The sequence below is a fragment of the Hypanus sabinus genome, unplaced genomic scaffold (assembly GCF_030144855.1).
Source record: "Hypanus sabinus isolate sHypSab1 unplaced genomic scaffold, sHypSab1.hap1 scaffold_634, whole genome shotgun sequence".
NCBI lineage: Eukaryota > Metazoa > Chordata > Chondrichthyes > Myliobatiformes > Dasyatidae > Hypanus > Hypanus sabinus.
Genome location: NW_026781490.1, coordinates 4,984 through 25,301, shown reverse-complemented (window position 1 = coordinate 25,301; position 20,318 = coordinate 4,984). Strand labels below are relative to the sequence as shown.

Below are 20,318 nucleotides of genomic sequence, written 5' to 3'. Positions count from 1 at the left end.
AGCAAAAAAAGATAAGGGCCAGAAGCAGAAGTTTGGGCACCCTGCATGGTCAGTGCTTAGTAACACCCCCTTTGGCAAGTATCTCAGCTTGTAAATGCTTTCTGTACCCGTCAAGAGTCTTTCAATTCTTGTTTGGGTAAATTTCTGGGTTCAGACATTAGTAGCAATGTACTAAATGCGGAAATTACAAATCACAATATTATTAGAATCACAGAGCCAAGCGGCAGTGAAACTTCTAGTCCATGCCGACCCGTTTTTGTTGTTACTGCCTGGTTCCAGCTACCTGCACCAGAGCCTCCATACACCTCCCATCCACGTCCTCACCCAAATTCCTCTTGAGTGTCTCAATAAAACCCATATCCTCCACTTCCACTGGCAGCTCATTCCACACTCTCACCAACCTCTGAGTGAAGAATTCCCCTTCAGATTCCCCGAAAATAATTCACTTTCACCCTGAACGTATGTCCAATGTCAGGGTGAGAGAGGGGAAGGGGCAGAGAGGGAAGACAGTAAGGGGAGGGGTGGTCGAGTGCAGAGAGGGAAACAGAGCAGAGAGTTTATACTTAATATCTTTCAGAAAAAGTAATTGTTTGAACTGGCTGCAAAACTGCGATCCATACCCTGTACATTCTCAACCAAATTATTGATCCAGATGACAAGTAGCAATGGTTGATGTTCAAAGTAAATGTTATTATCAGAGTACATATATGTCACCACATGCAACCCTGAGACTGTTTTTCCTACAGAAACACTTAGCAAATCTACAGAATAGTAACAGGATCAGTGAAAGATCAACTAGAGCATAGAATTCAACTGTGTAAATATCATTAAATATGAATGAATAATGAGATCAATGGGGTGTAACCCTGGGTAACCTCACTAAGCCCAGGCCTCGAGTCCAATAAACAGCCTCCCACCATCACTCTCTGCTTCCTACCATCAAGACAACTGTGCATCCAGTGAGCCAGCTCTCCCTGGATCCCGTGTGATCTGACTTTCCACAGCAACTTACCATGTGAACCTTATCAAAGGCCTCACTGATGCCCATATTGGCCACTATCCTGTCGCAGAGGTGTCTCAGATCAGAGGGCATAGATTTAAGCAGAGGATGAAGAGGTTTAGAGGGATCTGAGGAGGAGATTTCTCACTCAGAGGGTAGCTGAAATCTGGAACTCACTGCCCGAGGTGGTGGTGGAGGCAGGTCCCTTCACAACATTTACGAAGAGGATGAGCATTGAAACTGCTGAGATACAGTCGGCTGTGAACCAAGTGCGGATAAATGGGACCAGTGTAGACAGTGAGTGGATGGTCAGAACAGGTATGGCCGGCCAAAGGCCTGTTTCCGTGCTGTGTGATCCACCACTCCGGACATGCTAAATTAATGATGGTGGCACCGCGAGGCATTGATTTCAAAACTCCACACCCCTCTCCAACCTGAATTGAACCAGACTGAACCCCTTTGTCACCACTGGGAGTATCTGTTTCTGTCAATCTAACATAGAGATTGTTTACTTCTGCTAAACAACTGGCAATTGATGAAGTTCCTGTGTCTTCTTCCATTAATGTTGCCGGCATACAGCAAAACTAACCCTCTCACTATGACAGAATCAGTGATTAAATCCGGCCCCAAACACTGTGATTTCATCCCTGCACATTGTAACTTGAACGATCTCACTGACGGTCTGATGGAGACACAAACCCTGCCCTCTGCACATGTGATCACATCTCCCCTGCTTCTGACATTTCAAATACCCTCAGAATGGTTTTCTGATTCAGTCTGAAGGTTATGGTACATTCAGCTCGTCGTCAGACCTGACAAACCATGTCTTCCTACAGCTGGTTCCACCTGTTTGTGTGTCCTCTTTCCTCCACCTCCAGGGAAGCTGCATCTCCACACAAACTCCTCACCTGAGACGACTGTCTGTACCTGTGACACAGGAAATCACATCACTGTCACTCTCCTGATACCGTGTCTGACCTGCTCACCTCCGGGTCTCCTCCCTCACCAAGCTCCTTCCTCAGTCACTATCTGTGAGATTATATAAAAACACAATTACTGTAAAACGATCTATCAGACAGCTCCTGTACCCCTCCACCCCGGACGATGGTTTGCTGATTAAAACTCTATCTCCTCAGCCCCTTCCCTATCCCCTTTCCCTTTGCAAACTCCAGCTATGCCAGCTGATCCGAATTTATATCATTTATATCTCACAGGAGGATGTAGAAACCCGTGTTGTTCTCTGATACAGAGGTCACTGACACCCCACCGCCATCCCAATCTGCACCAACAGCCCATGACGGTGACAGCTCTGCCAGACACTGGGGCTTTGTAACAAACACAATATTAGCAGCAAGATTAGACAGTAATTCATTTGCAGAGAGAATTGCTGCTTCCTAAAAGGACACGCGAGCGTCCGACACAACGGAGCAGATCCTCCCCTGTTTACAACTCTATTCGACCCAGGTCACGGAACGTCCGATCATCCCACTTTCTCACAACAGCAACCTCACCCCGCATCCCCCCTCGAATACGGTCCCCCAAAACGTCACTCCTCTCACCCCACACCCACAGTCCACCCATAACCTCTACCCACACACACAGAGACAGATACCTTTCACCCCATATCCCTCCTCGCCTGGGAACCACAACTAGCTGATCCCACAGCCCGGGCTCGGGCGCAAAGCTAAAACCGGGGCTGCGGGACCGGAGAGCCCGGAGTCTCCAGCCGTCTGGCAGAGCTCGTTCCCGGCACTTTTCATAGAAACATAGAAAACCTGCAGCACGATACAGGCTCTTCGGCCCACAAAGTTGTTCTTCCACGGCAGCCCCCGATTTCCACAAACCCGAGATCAGTACCATCTTCACGGAATCCTGAACAGAAGAACCGCCGGCGACAGCTACGGTCGGCACTGCGCCTGCGTTTAGCAGGAGGTTCTGGGCTGCACCAGCCGTGGCCAGATGTCCCTATCGGGGGACCAGTAGCCGGAGGCGGGAGGGACAACGGAGAGGTAAATCACAAACAAGACAAAGTCTACAGATGCTGGAAATTCAGAGCAACACGAACAAAATACTGGCGGAACTCAGCAGGGCTGGCAGCATCTATCGAAAAGAGTCAACAGTCGACGTTTCCAGTTGAACCCTCCTTCAGCACTGAGATGGGATGGGAGAAATATCTGAATAAAATCGGGGCGGGCGAGGAAATGTCCCGCTGGAAGGTGATAGGTGAAACCAGGTAGGTGGGAAAGCTCAAGAGCGGAAGAAAATAGAGTCTAATAGGAGAGGAGAGTGGAGAATAGGAGAAAGGGATGGAGCAGTGGATCCAGAGAGAAGTGATAAGCAGGTGAGAGGACGTGAAAAGTCAGAGAGGGAGGGAGGGGTGTGAGGGAAATTTGTTCACCGGAAGGAGAAATCGATATTTATGCTATCAGTTTGTGTGTGTGTGTGTGTGGGGGGGGGGTGCCCAGACGGAATATAAGTTGCTGATCCTGGACACTCAGGGTGGACTCGTCTTGGCACAAGATGGGCTGACACGTCGGAACGAGAATGGGAATCGGAATTGAAATCTTTGGACACCGGAAGTCCCGCTCGGATAGTTCAAAGGTTAATTTATTATCAAAGTAGGTCTCCATAAATAACTGAGTTTTTTTCTCCAGAGAAGCACGAAACGAAGAAAGAGCATGAAAGTCGTTCAGAGAGAAAAAAAATCAAATCCCACCCCACCCCACGCATAAAAAAGAACGACTTCCCGATCATCAACCCCCAAATCCACCCCTCCGGCACAAAAGGGAACAATAATATCGACCCCCGATAAAAAAAAAACACTCCTACCCCGCACAACTGCGGAGGAGCCGGTGTCACCACTGTGGAGGCGGCCGCATCGGGAGCAGCGGACACAACGGGCGACCCCGGAAGATTCACAGGTGAAGTGTCGCCTCATCTGGAAGGATGATTGGTCAACGGAGAGAGTTCGGCCGTCCGGCCCTTTCACTGTGACACCCCGAACTCCACATCAAATCCGTCCACACGAATCTGGGTGAACTTTAATGACCAATAAATATAATTCCTCTCAGCGATCAGCTGTCTGAATGATCCCCTGACTCTGAGAGGAAGGGGTATCTATGGTCCACACTGTCAGGGTGTTGAGTTTACCAGGAGACAAAGACTGCAGGGACGAGAGGTTTTCTGTTGACTAATACACTGTGTGTGGACCCCGCTGGCAATTCTGGTGTTGTGACCCGAATCGAGACAAACACCACGCTGCCCTCTCAACCAACAACACGGCACAGCCGGACACATAACAGGGGACATTACATCCCACAACACTGAATTCAGTGATGAAACCCGGGATTAATGTTGTTGTCCCACTGAGAAGTCCATTGAGGTGCTTTTAAATGCGAGCGGTCTCCCTCAGGTGACGTCACACAGCTCCTCCCCCACGCGCCTGACGTCAGACATGGGCTCCCCACACCGGGATCTGCCCTCACGTGCGCGGTGTCTTACGTCACCCACGCGCTGCTGTGCTCGAGCTTTATAGGTTGAACGGCTGGGCTAATAATCACGTGACCACCCCTTCCCCACCGCTGTTATGGTGCGAAGCGATGTCAATCACAGGTTACAACCAGTCGCGGAGGCGGACAAGCCGAGTGGGCGTTACCCCGCTGAGTCCGTCTCCCGCTCAAGCGCCGACCAGCTCAAAGCGGAGAAAACCCCAAAGTAAATGTCCGCTTTCTGATTTATTTCCATTTCCCTCCGAGGGAAGTCGGGGCGTTTGTAAAGCGACTCCCGCGGCCGGAGTCTGATGTATCGCTGAGAGGTACGAGGAGGACACTCGGCCCGTTGGTTTGATGCCGGTTCCCCTGGGAGGGAGGGGGGGATTTTATTGAAAGGATGAAGATGGTGAGAGAGGAGGCGGACTGGATGTTTGTCCCGGTGGGGACAGGAGGGGCTCATCTGTGGAAATGTCTGAACCCACGGTGGTGTCGAGCAGAGAGATTCACCACATTGGGGGCAAACACTGGCAGTGTTGCCCTGCAAGCGGGGCCAATAGTCCGGGCAAAGTGACAATTATTTGTGCTTTGTTGAGTTTGTACCTGGAATATGGTGTAAAATCCCGCTCCCCATACTGACACGGGTTATACAGACCAAAGAACAAACTGCCGGAGGAACTCAGTGGGTCGGGCAGCATCTGTGGAGTGAAATGGACCGTCAACATTTCGGGCCGAGACCCTCCTTCTGGACTAAGAGTGGTCGGGAAATAGTCAGAGAAAAGAGGTGAGGGGTGGGGATGGGGCAAGAGCTGGGGAGTGAGAGGTAGATCCAGGTGAGGGGGGAGGTGGGAAGGTGGAAATAGTGACAGGGGTGGGAGGTGAGTGGTTGGGGCAACACAGGGCTGCAGAAGATGGTAATTAATTCCATAGAGGATTTACAAAGAGGTAAGAGAGTATTTGTAATAGAGAGTGCAATGAAGATTCACCAGACTGATCCCTGGGGTGGTGGGGTCATCATATGAAGAAAGATCAAATGTGATAACCCTTTCATTTAGAGAATCGAGGACTGAGAGGTGAGCACACTGAAATGCACAACATCATTACCGGTTGAACCAGGGATCTCAGTCTCTGAAACAGTGATGGACTGTGCGGGACTGAAATGAGGGGAAATGTCTCCATTCCGAGGGTGGTGAATGTTTATAAATCCCCACCACAGAGGGCGGTGAAGACTCAGTGATCGTCCGCACGTAAAACAGAGAACGGCAGATGTGTGGAGACCGAAGGGATCGAGGAAATGAGGATCGGGCAGAAACACGTGGCTGAGATGGGTGAGCAGCTGATGGTTAGAGGGGCTGAATTGCCTCCTGCTGTTTCTCACTTGATGTTTCAGTGTTCCTGTCCAGCAAGGCTCTGGAGGAATGTGAATAGAAATTAGTGTTTAGAAACACAAAACTGATTTAAATGAAACGTGAACATTTCCTGTTTGGGTCTGAATTATGTTTTGGACCTGGATGGGAATTGAGCCGGTGACTCTATGACCTGGACGTGGAGGGAAAAGGATCGGGGAAGATAAGGTGTGGAAAAATAATCATGTATCTGGGGTAAATATGGAATAATGTGGGGAATGCGGTGGATGGGTCGGGCAGCATGTGAGGGGCGAGGAGCAGAGTCACCAGTTCAGGAGGGAGACCCTCCACCCGTCACGTGATCCCGGTTCCTGTTCACGTTTTTCTGCAGATCTGCAGCATCTGCGGGTTACTGCTCTACGTGTACGTGTAGCTTCATCTTTCCCCGTTCAGACAAGGCAGTGAGATCCGGATCTGTCACGTCCTCTCATTGAGGGTGGACAATGTTTTTTTTGTCTGCAATATTTTCTGTTGTTTCATTCCACTGTTTTGAGGTGCTGAAGTGCAGCCAATGTTTCTGGGTGTCTGACCCGTTTATGAGAGAATTTAGCCATTTGTATTTCTCTGAGTTTCTTAAAAATGTGTAAAGTTTAGTTCAGCTTCACTTCAGAATTTCCAAAGCAACACCCAGTCAGTCAAATTGCTCCACACAATTAAAATAGCTTATTACATTTTTTCTCTATTTTTGTACTATATAAATGTATATTCTTATTTTAAATCACAATTTTTCAAAACTATTGTTATGAATTAGGTTCTGCTGCTACCGCAGGGACAAATTTCATGACACATGCCGGTGCTATTAAACCTGATTCTGATATTGATATGGGAGACCCACCACCGGTCACTGATCCCAGTTACCGCAGATCGTAATGTGAGATTGAAGCCTTTTCCATATATTTGCATTCCTCAGAAATGACAACAGTTCAGTTTCCTTCTGTGGTTCCAGAGCAGAGGCTCAGTCTGTCTAATATTTCCACACAATTAAAATGGGAAATTTGTTTATTATCATCATGTACTGAGCTACAGTGAAAATCTTGCCTGACGTACCATCCACACAGATCGATACATTCCAAAAGTACATTGAGCTGATATACAACAAAATAATCACTGTAACAAAGCATTGTGGCTGCAGAGAAAGTGCGGTGCAGATAGACATATGGTGCAGGGTCACGTCCAGTTACATTGTGAGGTTGAGTCCATTTTATCATTCATTTGGCTTATAACCACAGACAGGAAGCCGTCCTTCAGCGTGCTGTTACGCACTTTAAGGCTTTTGTATCTCTCCGCCAATGTGGGAGCAAATTTGCAGCAAGAATGTCCAGGTAATGAGGTTATTTGAGTACATGACCTGCTTTTCCGAGGGAGGGGAAGTGTAGGAGTCCATGGAGGGGAGGCTTGTTTCTCTGATGCTCTCTGCTCTCCAAAGTTCTCTGCAGTTCCTTGCGGTCATGGGCAGAGCAGTAGCCATACAAAGGCGTGAAGTATCGACAAGGAGCTCAGAGACCTCGGCCTTCACCCGGCCTTGTGGCGCTGGATCCTGGACTTCCTGTCAGATCGCCGGCAGGTGGTAAGAGTGGGCTCCATCTCCTCTGTCTCTCTGACCATCAGCACACATACCCCACAGAGTTGTCTCTTTGGCGCCCTCCTTTACTCTCTGTGCACCCATGACTTGTGTTGCCACCCACAGCTCCAATCTGCTATTTAAATTTGCTGACAACACTACATTGATTGTCCTAATCTGAAATACCGATAACAATCAATCAAATGCCTTCTGATAAGGCTCGGTCCAAACAAACTTTTCACCCTTCTTCAGGAGATTGGTCAGAGAAAGAGCAATAGCAGCAAAGTTCTTACGATAATATCCATCCATTCCCAGAAACCTTCTAAGAGCCTTCTCAGCAGTCAGAATAGGAACTTGAGAAATTGCCTGGACTTTTGCCCGAACAGGAGCCAACTTCCTTTGACGTACAACATAGCCAAGACAGGTCACACTGGCATGGCCAAATTCACTCTTAGCCAAGTTAACTGTAAGGTTGCCCTAGGAAAGCCTGTCAAATAGCTTTTCTACTGCAGAGATATGCTCTTCCCAAGTGCCACTCCCTGTAACTAAGTCATCAATATAGTTATCTGTGTGTTCTAACCCTCGAATTACAAAATCAATAATTCTCTGGGATGTTCCTGGAGCATTTTTCCTTCCAAAAGGCAAAACATTGTATTCATACAACCCAGATGGTGTCACAAACACAGAAATGTCTCTACCTCTGTCCGTCAATGGAACACGCCAATACCCTTTCAACAGATCAATCTTTGTAAGATATTAGCCATTCCAACCTTATCGATGCAATCATCCACCCTAGGGATAGGATAGGCATCAGTTTTTGTTACTGCATTTACCTTTCTACAATCAGTGCACAATCTAACACTACCATCAGGTATGGGCACAATAATGCAGAGTGACTCCAATCTCATTTTGAAGGCCTAATAATACCATTCTCCAGCATATACTCAATTCCCTGGTCAGCCACTTTACACTTTTCTACGTTCATGCGAAGTGGGTGTTGTTTAATCGGTTTGGCTTGACCAACATCTACATCGTGTACTGCGACCGTGGTTTGCTTGGGAACATTGGGAAATCAATCTTTAAACTTCAGAATGAATTCCTTCAGCTGTTGTTGTTGCTTTGGCTGCAGATGAGACAACTTGTTATCAATGTTTTCTGGAACAACCGAGTTCATTAGCCTAACTGGGACCATGTTTGGCTCGTGAAAAGTCTCAGACGAGTCAATTGTTTCATTCTCAGGGTTGCCAGATTCATATGTTTTGACAACACTCACAGATGGTACCTGCTTGTCAAAAAAGGCTTTATCATATTTATGTGTACCACCTGTGTTAGTTCAAGTCTGTTGGGTGTTTTAATAACATAATTCACATCATTAATTTGGGAGACTATTTCAAGCGGTCTATTGAATTTCGCCTGAAGTGGTTTCGTCAACATAAGGCAAGCACCTTATCTCATACCTGGTATTTTCTTTCGCGAGCCCTGTTATCAAACCAACACTTCATTTTGTTTTGAGAAATCTTTAAGTTTTGTCTCGCTAGACTACAGGCTTGGTGTAGTTTATTTTTGAGCTTCAAAACATAGTCTAAAGAGTTAACATCAATCCACCGTTTCTTTTAACAAGGTCAAAGGTCACTCTGCGACCAAATACAAGTTCAAATGGAGTAAAGCCCAGTGATTCCTGTACCGACTCTCTTTCTGTGGACAAAAGCAAATGTATTCCTTCATCCCGGTCTTTTCAATTTTCAACACAATATGTCTTAATCATTGTTTTGAGGGTAGAGTGAAATCTATCTAAACCCCCTTGTGATTCTGTATGGTACGCAGATGATGCAATTTGTTTTGCCCCCAATTCAGAAACTACCTGCTGGAATAATCCAGATGTAAATTTGCATCCTTGATCAGACTGGATTTCTTTAGGCAAATCGAATAATGTGAAAATCTTGGTAAGAGCCTTCGCCACAGTTTTAGCTTTAATATTTCTGAGAGGTATTGCCTCTGGGAATCTGGATGCAGTACACATAATAGTTAGCAGATACTGATGGCCAGCTTTAGTCTTTGGCAAAGGGCCAGCACAATCCACTATAACTTTGGAAAAGGGTTCACTGAATGCAGGTATAGGCCACTTGGGTGAGCTCATTAGGATTTTTTTTTTTTGAAAACTTTTTTTATTGCATTTTTAAGTAATTACAGAGTAAAATATGAAAAAATGTATATAACCCTTCCCCCCCTCCCCTTAACTCCTCCCCCCGACTACCCTATAGAAAAAAATGAGAAAGAAAGAGAAAAAAATAGAAAGAAAGAATGCCTGGTTGTTGGTAGATCTCCACATGCTCCATGGAGTTCGTAATAACTTTAATATATATATTTATTTCTTTCCCCAAATAACCAATTGTTTCATCTTCAGAGCATCTATATATTTAGTCCTGTCTTTTGTAAATAAGGGCTCCAAATTTTCAGAAATGTTTCATATTTATCTCTTAAATTATAAGTAATTTTTTCTAATGGAATACAGCCATAGATTTCTTTCTTCCAAGAGTCTATACTTAAATATGTATCCGATTTCCAAGTAACTGCAATAGCTTTTTTGGCTACTGCCAGTGCAATTTTTATGAATTATTTCTGATATTTATTTAGTTTAAGTTTCGGATTTATCCCTTCAATATCACCTAGTAAGAGTAATATTGGATTATGAGGAAATTGTGTTCCTGTAATTTGTTCCAGTAAAAGTCTTAAATTTGTCCAAAAAGGGTGAATTTTAGAACAAGACCATGTAGAATGTAAAAAAAGTACCAGTTTCTTGGTTACATCGGAAACATTGATCCGATAAATGTGGATTTTATTTATTTATTTTTTGTGGTGTAATATATAATTGATGTAGAAAATTATACTGCACTAATCTTAACCGAACATTTATTGTATTTGTCATACTATCAAGACATAGTCTTGACCAATTTGTTTCTTCAATTTTAATATTCAAATCACTTTCCCATTTTTGTCTTGACTTATGGACTCCTTGTTTAATTGCCTGTTTTTGAATTAAATTATACATACAAGATATATTTTTTTTAATATTTCCTTTTTGAATTAAAATTTCTATTTCATTAGATTTCGGCAATAACATTGTTTGACCATTGTTTGACCTTAAATAAGCCCTTAATTGAAAGTAACAAAGTAAAGTGTTATTTGATACTTTATATTTATTCTTTAATTGATCAAATGACATTAATATACCTCCTTCAAAACAATCTCCTATATATCTAATCCCTTTTTATAACCAATTATATCAAAGTTGATTGTCCATTGTGAAAGGAATAAGCCTATTTTGAATTAAAGATCTCTTTGCTAATAGAGATTTTTTTTGTCTCATCATCAACATTTATCTTATTCCATAAGTCAATCAAATGTTTTAATATAGGAGATTCTTTCTTTTCCCGTATCCATTTAGATTCCAATTTATATATAAAATCTTCTGGTACGTTTTCTCCTATTTTATCTAGTTCTATTCTAATCCATGCAGGTTTATCTTTCTCGAAAAAAGATGCAATAAATCTAAGTTGATTTGCTTTATAATAATTCTTAAAATTTGGAATTTCTAATCCTCCTAGATCAAATTTCCATGTCAATTTTTCCAATGATATTCTTGACATCTTACCTTTCCAGAGAAATTTCCTCACATATTTGTTTAACTCTTGAAAAAACTTCTGGGGTAATTGTATTGGTAATGATTTTAATAAATATTGTACTCAAGGGAATATATTCATTTTTATAGTATTTACTCTACCTACTAAAGTTATTGGTAATGCCATCCATTTATCAAGATCTTCCTGAATTTTTTTCAAAAGTGGTGAATAATTTAATTTGTATAAGTTTTTTATGTCATTATCAACTCTTATACCTAAATATTTTATACCGTTTGCCGGCCATCTAAATTGAGTTATTAATCGACATTGATTATAATCTCTTTAGTAAGAGGTAAAATTTCACTTTTATCCGAATTTATTTTATAACCCGATATTTTCCCATATTCTTCTAATCTATAAGATAATTTGCGTAGTGAATGTAATGGATCTGTTAAATAAAGTAGAACATCATCAGCAAATAAGTTAATCTTGTATTATTCCTGATTAACTCTGAAACCCTTAATATCTGAGTCCATTCTAATTAATTCAGCTAGTGGCTCCATTGCCAACACAAACAAAGCAGGTGATAATGGACAACCTTGCCTAGTTGATCTTGTTAACTGAAATGATGTTGAAATTTGACCATTTGTCACTACTTTAGCTTTGGGATTAGTATTTAAGGTTTTAATCCATTTTATAAATGATGTTCCTAATCCATATTTTTCCAATACCTTAAATAAAAAAATCCCATTCCAATCTATCAAATGCTTTTTCTGCATCTAAAGCAACTGCCACACTCGTTTCCTCCCTCTTTTGCGCTAAATGGATTATACTAAATAACCGGGCTACATTATCTGCTGATTGTCTATTTTTAATAAATCCTGTTTGATCCATATGCACTAATTTTGGTAAGCATTTAGATAATCTATTAGATAAGAGTTTTGCTATTATTTTATAATGTGTTTAATAAAGAAATAGGTCTATATGATGCTGGTTTTAAAAGGTCTCTATCTTTTTTTGGCAATACTATTAAAATAGCTGTTGAAAAAGATTCTGGAAGTTTATGCGTTCTTTCCGCTTGCTGTATTAACTCCATAAAAGGAGGGATTAATAAATCTTTAAACTTCTTATAAAATTCAGGCGGAAAACAATCTTCTCCTGGAGATTTATTACTTTGAAGTGATCCCAGAGCTTCTTCAAGCTCCTTCAATGTAAAAGGCATACCTAATCCCTTCTGTTCTTCTGTATTTAATTTTGGAAGAGTTATTTGTGATAAAAATCCTTCTATCTTAACGTCATCATTCTTTGATTCTGATTTATACAACTCAGAATAAAAACTCTTAAAAGCCTCATTAATTTCTAGAGGCTTATAAGTAATTTCATTCACTTTTGTTCGATTTGCATTTATTGTTTTAGAAGTCTGATCTGTTTTTAACTGCCAAGCAAGGACTTTATGTGATCTTTCACCTAGTTCATAATAACTCTGTTTAGTTCTCATAATTGCTTTTTCTGTTCGATATGTCTAGAGTGTATTGTATTTTAACTTCTTATTAATAAGTTGTCTTCGTTTTTCTTCTGTCATATTTCTTTGAGATTCTTTTTCTAATTTTATAATCTCTTTTTCCAATTGATTTATTTCTATCATATATTCCTTCTTAATTTTAGAAGTATACCTTATTATCTGGCCTCTCAAATATGCTTTCATTGCTTCCCACAATATAAATTTATCATCAACTGAATGTAAATTTGTATCTAAAAAGAACTGAATCTGCTTTTTCATAAAATCATAAAAATCTTGACGTTTTAGTAGAATTGAATTAAATCTCCATCTATAAATTGATTCCTCTTTATCTATCATTATCATTGTCATTATTAAAGGAGAATGATCAGACAATATTCTTGCTTTTATTCCACATTTTCACTCTATCTTGAATATTCGTTGATAATAGGAAAAAATCTATCCTTGAGTAGGTTTTATGTCTATTTGAATATAATGAATAATCTCTTTCTTTTGGATTGATTCTTCTCCATATATCAATCAAATTTAAGTCTTTCATCAATGATAGTTAATTTTGCTACTTTTGATTTTGTAATAGCCTTTGTTGATCTATCTAAAACTGGATCTAAACAAAAATTAAAATCTCCACCTATTAATATTTTATCACGTGCGTTAGCCAAATTCAAAAAGACCTCCTGTATAAATTTTACATCATTTTCATTTGGGGCATAAATATTCATAAGAGTCCATAGTTCTGAAAAAATTTGACAATGTATAATTAAATATCTTCCTGCCGAATCAATTAATACATTTTGTATTTTAATTGGTAAATTTTTATTAACTAAAATTGCAACTCCTCTCGCCTTTGAGTTAAATGAAGCTGCAATAACATTTCCAACCCAGTCTCTTTTTAATTTCTGATGTTCTATATCCGTTAATTGAGTTTCTTGTAAGAAAGCTATATCTATTTTCATTTTTAAATATATGTTAAAATTCTTTTTCTTCTTATTGGTCCATTAAGCCCATTAACATTGAAACTTAAAAACTTCAATAAATTAGTCATTATTTTTAATTATGTTACTCCAATCTATAATAATACCTAATCTTTCAACTTTCATGGTATCCTGGGAAATCTTTTTTGAAGTCTCCATGTTGCTATGTGTGTCGCCACCAATCATCCAGGCAAAAGAATAAAAGAAAAATAGAATATAAATAAAAAAACAAAATACCTCCCTACTAATGTTGTGAAAGAAAAAAACACAACATTATCCCCCCTCTGTTGTACGGGTCATGGCAATCGCCATGATTACACACGTGAATCCCGTAGTAACCGATACAAAGCTCCCCAGCGCCCCCCCCACAACATAAAAAGTATATATATAAAAAAAGAAAAAAAATACTATTCTCAATTAATATTTCTAAAATTTTACTTTTCTCCCTTATATCATACTTAAATGTCCATCAATTCCATTCACTATCTCTGTCTTCGTCTTTAACCATTACATTTAGAAGTCTCTACGTTTAATTAGTGAATAAATGGAAGTTTTTGTGCGAACACCTCCGCATCTCGATAATCGGGAAAAAAATCTTTTTCCCTCCGCCAAAAAAATTATCATTGTTGCTGGGTGATGCATTAAAAACTTACAACCTTTTTCCCATAAGACTTTTTTAGCTGGATTAAATACTTTCTTTCTCTTCAAAAGGTTATAACTTATATCAGGATAAAAAAGAACGGGTTTCTCTGCTATCATCAATGGACCCTTTCTTCTTTTGGCACTTTGGGCAGCTGACCTCAAAATCTTTTCTTTATCCTGGTATCGTAAACATCTAATCAAAATTGATCGCGGATTTTGATCATCTTGAGATCTTGGCCTTAAGGCTCTGTGCACCCTTTCAATCTCAATTAAAGTTTCTTCTCCCATTTCCAATTTTTCAGGAATCCATTTTGGAAAAGATTTATTGGGTCTTCTCTTACGGTATCTTCTTTAAGTCCAACAATTTTAATATTGTTGCGTCTACCAAAATTTTCAAGCTTATCAATTTTTTCCACGAGTTGTTTTCTTTCTGATGTCCAGGCATTATTATCATATTCCATATTCTTCATTCTTCCTTCCATATCTTCCATTTTGACTTCCAAATCTGTAATTTTCTTTTCCATTTTTTGCTGTCTGTTTGTCATTTTATCAAACATAGCTTCCATATTTATTATTTTTCTTTAATTACTTTTAATGCATTTAATTTATGCATTATTTGCCTCAAAGTCTTTTTTGTATTTTCAGAGGCACTTTCATCTTCATCTTTGTCTGATTTTTCCAGAGAGTCCGGCTCTCTCTCAGATTCACTTTCACTGTCGGTTTCAGTCGCTGCTGGGTTTTGTAGTTCTGGTTGCTCTCGTTTGCGCATGCTCATTCCTTTACGCTTGCACAGTTCTCGTTGAAATTTTCCTTTAGAAATGGCCGATGCTGCCACAGTCTCCTGTTCTGTTTCACCGGTGGTGTGTTGTACCTGAGTCCGTGGTTCTTCAGTAGAAATAGGCCTTGATTCTGTTCCAACACGAGCTGTCTTCACGGTAGTAGTTTTCTTCGTCCTCTGTTTATGAGGCATAGCTTAAAACAATCCGGAGTAGTTTATAAGTAACCTTAAAAAAGTATTGATTAACTTTTCTTCACTTAAACATTGATTTATTAACTTTTTTACGGGAGGGCTGGGTTCCACCGTCTCGATCCTACGTCATCACGTGACGTCCCCAGCTCATTAGGTTTACCCACAACTTGACAAGTGCCTTTTGGAAACTCTTATTCAGGGTAAACATAACCTTATGAGTTAAAGCAAACTGATCTGCTAATCCAGCAGATTCCTGCATAGTGACAGCATCATTTCCATCTAAATACGTCTTTCTGTCATCAGGGACACACCTTCAGAATTCTTCAATTAAAACCAACTCTCTCAAGCTGTTAAAATCATCATTTACATGTTCAGATGTGCACCAGAGGTCAAATTTCTCATCAGCAAATTCCGTATGTCTGGTTCACAGATTTCTTCAAATTTCTAAACTTTTGCCTGTCTGCTTCTGGGACCAACTCGTAAGCTTTGAGCACAGACTGTTTCAATATGTCATAATGTGTGGTATGTGACCATGTGGTTAAGGTGTTGAACTAGCGATCTGAAAGTCATGAGTTCGAGCCTCAGCCGAGGCAGCATGTGTGTCTTTGAGCAAAGCACTGAACTACACACAGCTCCTGCACATTTATAGCCCAGTGGCGATGACTGGAGCAGCATAAATAAATAAATAATAAGCTGCTTCAGCAACTGTCAAAGCAGAATAGGCATGCTAAGCCTTCCCCTTAATTACACTTTGTAAGAGAATTTTCTTTCTGCTTATCTGCCACTCCAGCCTGAAACTGCCTCTGCCTTTCTGGAGCCCCCATCTTTAATATTTCTAACTTGTCCTGGAGCTCAAGCTCATGAGGTTTACTTTCAGGAAACACCTCCAACTCCTCCACTTTAAACACACCCTCAGATACATAATGCTCAGCTATTATCCTCTGCAGCTGTGCCCTCCTCATTGCCAATTTCACCTTAGCAAGTATTAACATTTTAGCAATACTCAACAACTCAATCCTTCTGGAGTCCTCTAATGCCTGAGAGGTTCACACTTCCAGATATCTATCAACATCCATTGCTGCTGATTTTCACACACAAATAAATCAAAAGGGATTTCCCCAATGAAATCAATCCTTAAATTTGTCTATATCCCAGACGCAGGCCCCATTTTGTACAAACCGTAATGCTTTAGAAACGAACCAGTGGCCACACTTTATAATTCCATGTCACATTCCCATTCTGATATGTCTATCCATGGCCTCCTCTACTGTCAAAATTAATCCAAACTCAGGTTGGAGGAACAACACTTTATATACTGGCTGGGTAGCCTCCGACCTGATGGGATGAACATTGACTCCTCTAACTTCCATTAATGCACCTCTTCCCCTTCTTACCCCATCACTGACATATTTAATTGTTTGCCTGTTTTCCATGTCTCTCTGGTGCTTCCCCCCCACCTTTCTTTCTCCCAAGGACTCCTGTCCAATGATCCTTTCCCATCTCCAGCTCTGTATCACTTTCGCCAATCATCTTTCCAGCTCATAGCTTCATCCCACCACCTTCAGTCTTCTCCTATCATTTCACGTTTCACCCTCCCCCCCCACCACTTTCAAATCTCTTAGTATCATTCCTTTCAGTTAGTCCTGACGAAGGGTCTCAGCCTGAAGCGTCGACAGTTCTTCTCCTTATAGATACTGCCTGGCCTGCTGTGTTCCACCAGCATTTTGTGTGTGTTGTTTGAATTTCTAGCATCTGCAGATTTCCTCGTGAGTGTTATGTGTATAAATATAACTCCCAAACTATTGAGCTTGGGGGAAACAAGGCTTGGAGTCCTGAGGTGGTAAGGTATGAAAGTTCAGTTGAACCACAGAACAGGTGATGAGAGAGAGATACTTGTAATCCAGGGTAAATGTTGAGAGAAGGCAATTATGTCATACTCCACAGGTTCCATGGTGGTAAAATGAGACCAACAGTCGCTGTAGATTTTATCTGTCATCCTTCCAAATCCACATACTAATTATCACCCTAAGTGACTTGTCATAATTGGTATCGTCTTAATGAATTACCACACCACAGCCTGGCAATGGTTAACACATAAGTGGTCTCCACAGGATACCCCAAATCAGATCCACTCCTATGAATCAAATGAAGTGACAGCCACACATTCGATGTACGGTGAATCGATAATTAGCCCACCCTTGTGGGTAAAGGAAAGTTCCAAACAGTGACCCTTGGCCACTGGTTCCCTGGTTTCGATGCTTCCATTTTTCCTCCTTCGTCTCTGTCTGACTCTAAGTGTCTGTGTCCTCGGTTTAAATTAGCAAGCTGCACGCGATGTAAACAAGCTGCAAGTCAGAAACATTTGCCTTCTTAATCTCTCTCTCTCTTAAAATGACAATCCACAGCAAACAAAACCTTGGGATTCATAACAATGGCCACTCCTCATTGTGAGCTGACAGGTGTGCCAGTAGGTGGGATGACTGAGTGAATCCTTTCCCACATTCTCAGCAGGTGAACGGTCTTTCTCTAGTGTGAACTCGCTGGTGTCTCTGTAGGGTAGATAACTGAGTGAATCCCTTCCCACAGACTGAGCAGGTGAACGGCTTCTCCCCAGTGTGAACTCGCTGATGTACCAGTAGGGTAGATGACTCAGTGAACCCTTTCCCACAGACTGAGCAGGTGAATGGCTTCTCCCCAGTGTGAATTCGCTGGTGTCTCTGTAGGGTGGATGAGCGAGTGAATCTCTTCCCACATTCTGAGCAGGTGAACGCTCTCTCCCCGGTGTGAACTTGCTGGTGACTCTGTAGGTGGGATAACTGAGTGAATCCCTTCCCACATTCTGAGCAGGTGAACGGCCTCTCCCCAGTGTGAACTCGCAGGTGATTCTGTAGGTGGGATGTATGAGTGAATCCCTTCCCACAGACTGAGCAGGTGAACGGCCTCTCCCCAGTGTGAACTCGCTGATGACTCTGTAGGTGAGATGAATGAGTGAATCCCTTCCCACAGACTGAGCAGGTGAACGGCTTTTCCCCAGTGTGAACTCGGTGATGACTCCGTAAGTCAGATGACCAAGTGAATCCTTTCCCACAGACTGAGCAGGTGAATGGCCTCTCCCCAGTGTGAACTCGCTGATGACTCTGTAGGGTGGAAGAGTCAGCGTATCTCTTCCCACATTCTGAGCAGGTGAATGGCTTCTCCCCAGTGTGAACTCGCTGATGTTTCTGTAGGCTGGATAAATTAGTGAATCTCTTCCCACAGACTGAGCAGGTTAAGAGTTTCTCCCCAGTGTGAACTCGCTGATGTCTCTGTAGGCTGGATAAATTACTGAATCTCTTCGCACAGACTGAGCAGATGAACGGCTTCTCCCCAGTGTGAACTTGCTGATGTACCAGTAGGGTAGATGACTGAGTGAATCCTTTCCCACAGACTGAGCAGGTAAATGGCTTCTCCCCAGTGTGAACTCGCTGGTGTCTCTGTAGGGTGGATAACTGAGTGAATCCCTTCCCACATTCTGAGCAGGTGAATGGCTTCTCCCCATTGTGAACCCGCTGGTGAGCCATTAGATCAGATGACTGAGTGAATCCTTTCCCAGAAATTCAGCAGATGACCAGCCTCTGCCCAGTGTGGTGTGAACTGACTGGTGTGTCCACAGGTGGGATGACCGACTGAACCCCTTCTCACACACAGGACAGGTGAATGGCCTTGCCCAGTGTGAACTTGCTGATGTACCTTCAATTGGGATAACCGAGTGAATCCATTCCCACTGTCTGAGCAGGTGAAAGGCCTTTCTCCTGTGTAAATTATAGGAGTGCCAGTTGGTCAAATGACTGAGTGAATCCCTCCCCACAGTCTGAGCAGGAAGGGTGGTCAATTGGATCCCTTGCTCCACTTCTTAAATATCTTGACAGAGACAACAAAACTGGTGTGCCATGTTTGAGCTTCCTGGAGACAAATTCCTTCTCATTTTTAACCTGTAAAAAGATTTACAAAATCTATCAATGGGTGCAGGACAACATTTCAGATGAGATTACTTGAGCTGCCAAGGTTTCATCTGGTATCACACTGTTACAGTGATGTTCAACCCAAGTTGGACAGAGAAATCATCTCCTGACTGGGCAGAGTGCTGGAACCTGGAATGACCATCAATTCCCTGATGCTCTTCCTGTCTCTATAAGAATGGGGCATTTCTGCCGTCTCCAATCTGTGACCTGGCTCAGTTTGACTCTCTCCATTGGTATTATTCCCTGTTCCTGCTGAGCTGCATGGGTGCCTGGCCCCACAGTAACTGAAACACTCTCACACAAATAGTTTTTCTTGACGTGCAGCTGGGATCTGCTTTTATGTATTATTAACTTAAAGTGCCACAGTTTTAATGCCATATAAAAAATTCCTGCTGAAATGACTGGTTGGTTCACACAGCTGTCAAAAGGGGTTAGAGTGAATTTTTGTATTATTTCAGGTTCTTGTCATAATCATAGAAAATTTCAACACAGAAGCAGGCCCTTTAGGCCATCTAGTTTGTGCTGAACTATTTAATCAGCCCACTCCCACACCTCTACCATCCAGGTACCAACACAAACCTCTTAAATGTTGAAATCGAGCTCGCATGCACCACTTGTGCTGGCTGCTCATTCCACAGCCGGATGTCCGTCTGTGTGAAGAAGTTTCCCCTCATGATCCCCTTAACATTTCACCTTTCACCCTTAACCCATGGCCTCTGGTTGTTGTCCCACCCAATCTTCATGGAAAAAGCCAGGTTGCATTAACACTATGTGTGCCTCCATATCACAATCAAATCTCCCCTCAATCTTCTGCATTCCAAGGAATAAAGTCCTGATTTGTTCAATCTTCACTTATAACCCAAGTTCTCCAGACATGGCAACATCCTTGTGAATTTTCTCTGAAATCTCTGAACTTCTTTTACATCTTCCCTGTAGGTAGTTGACCAAAACTGCACACAATACTCCAAATTAGGCCTCACCAATGTCTTCGAAAAGTCACCATAACATCCATCTATTGTTATCAGTACTTTGATTTCAGCCCATTGCCCTTCATGAACCATTCTTTCCATCCCTATCTACCTGTGATACCACTTTCAGCGAATTAAGGACTTGTATTCCCAGGTCACTTTCTTCCACAAC

At 41.9% G+C, this 20,318-nt stretch overlaps 1 pseudogene; it reads right to left on the bottom strand.

Moving 5' to 3' along the window:
• The window catches only part of LOC132389710 (zinc finger protein 850-like), a 54,115-nt pseudogene extending 35,032 nt beyond the window's left edge, over positions 1–19,083 (bottom strand).
• Positions 19,084–20,318: the final 1,235 nt, after the last annotated feature.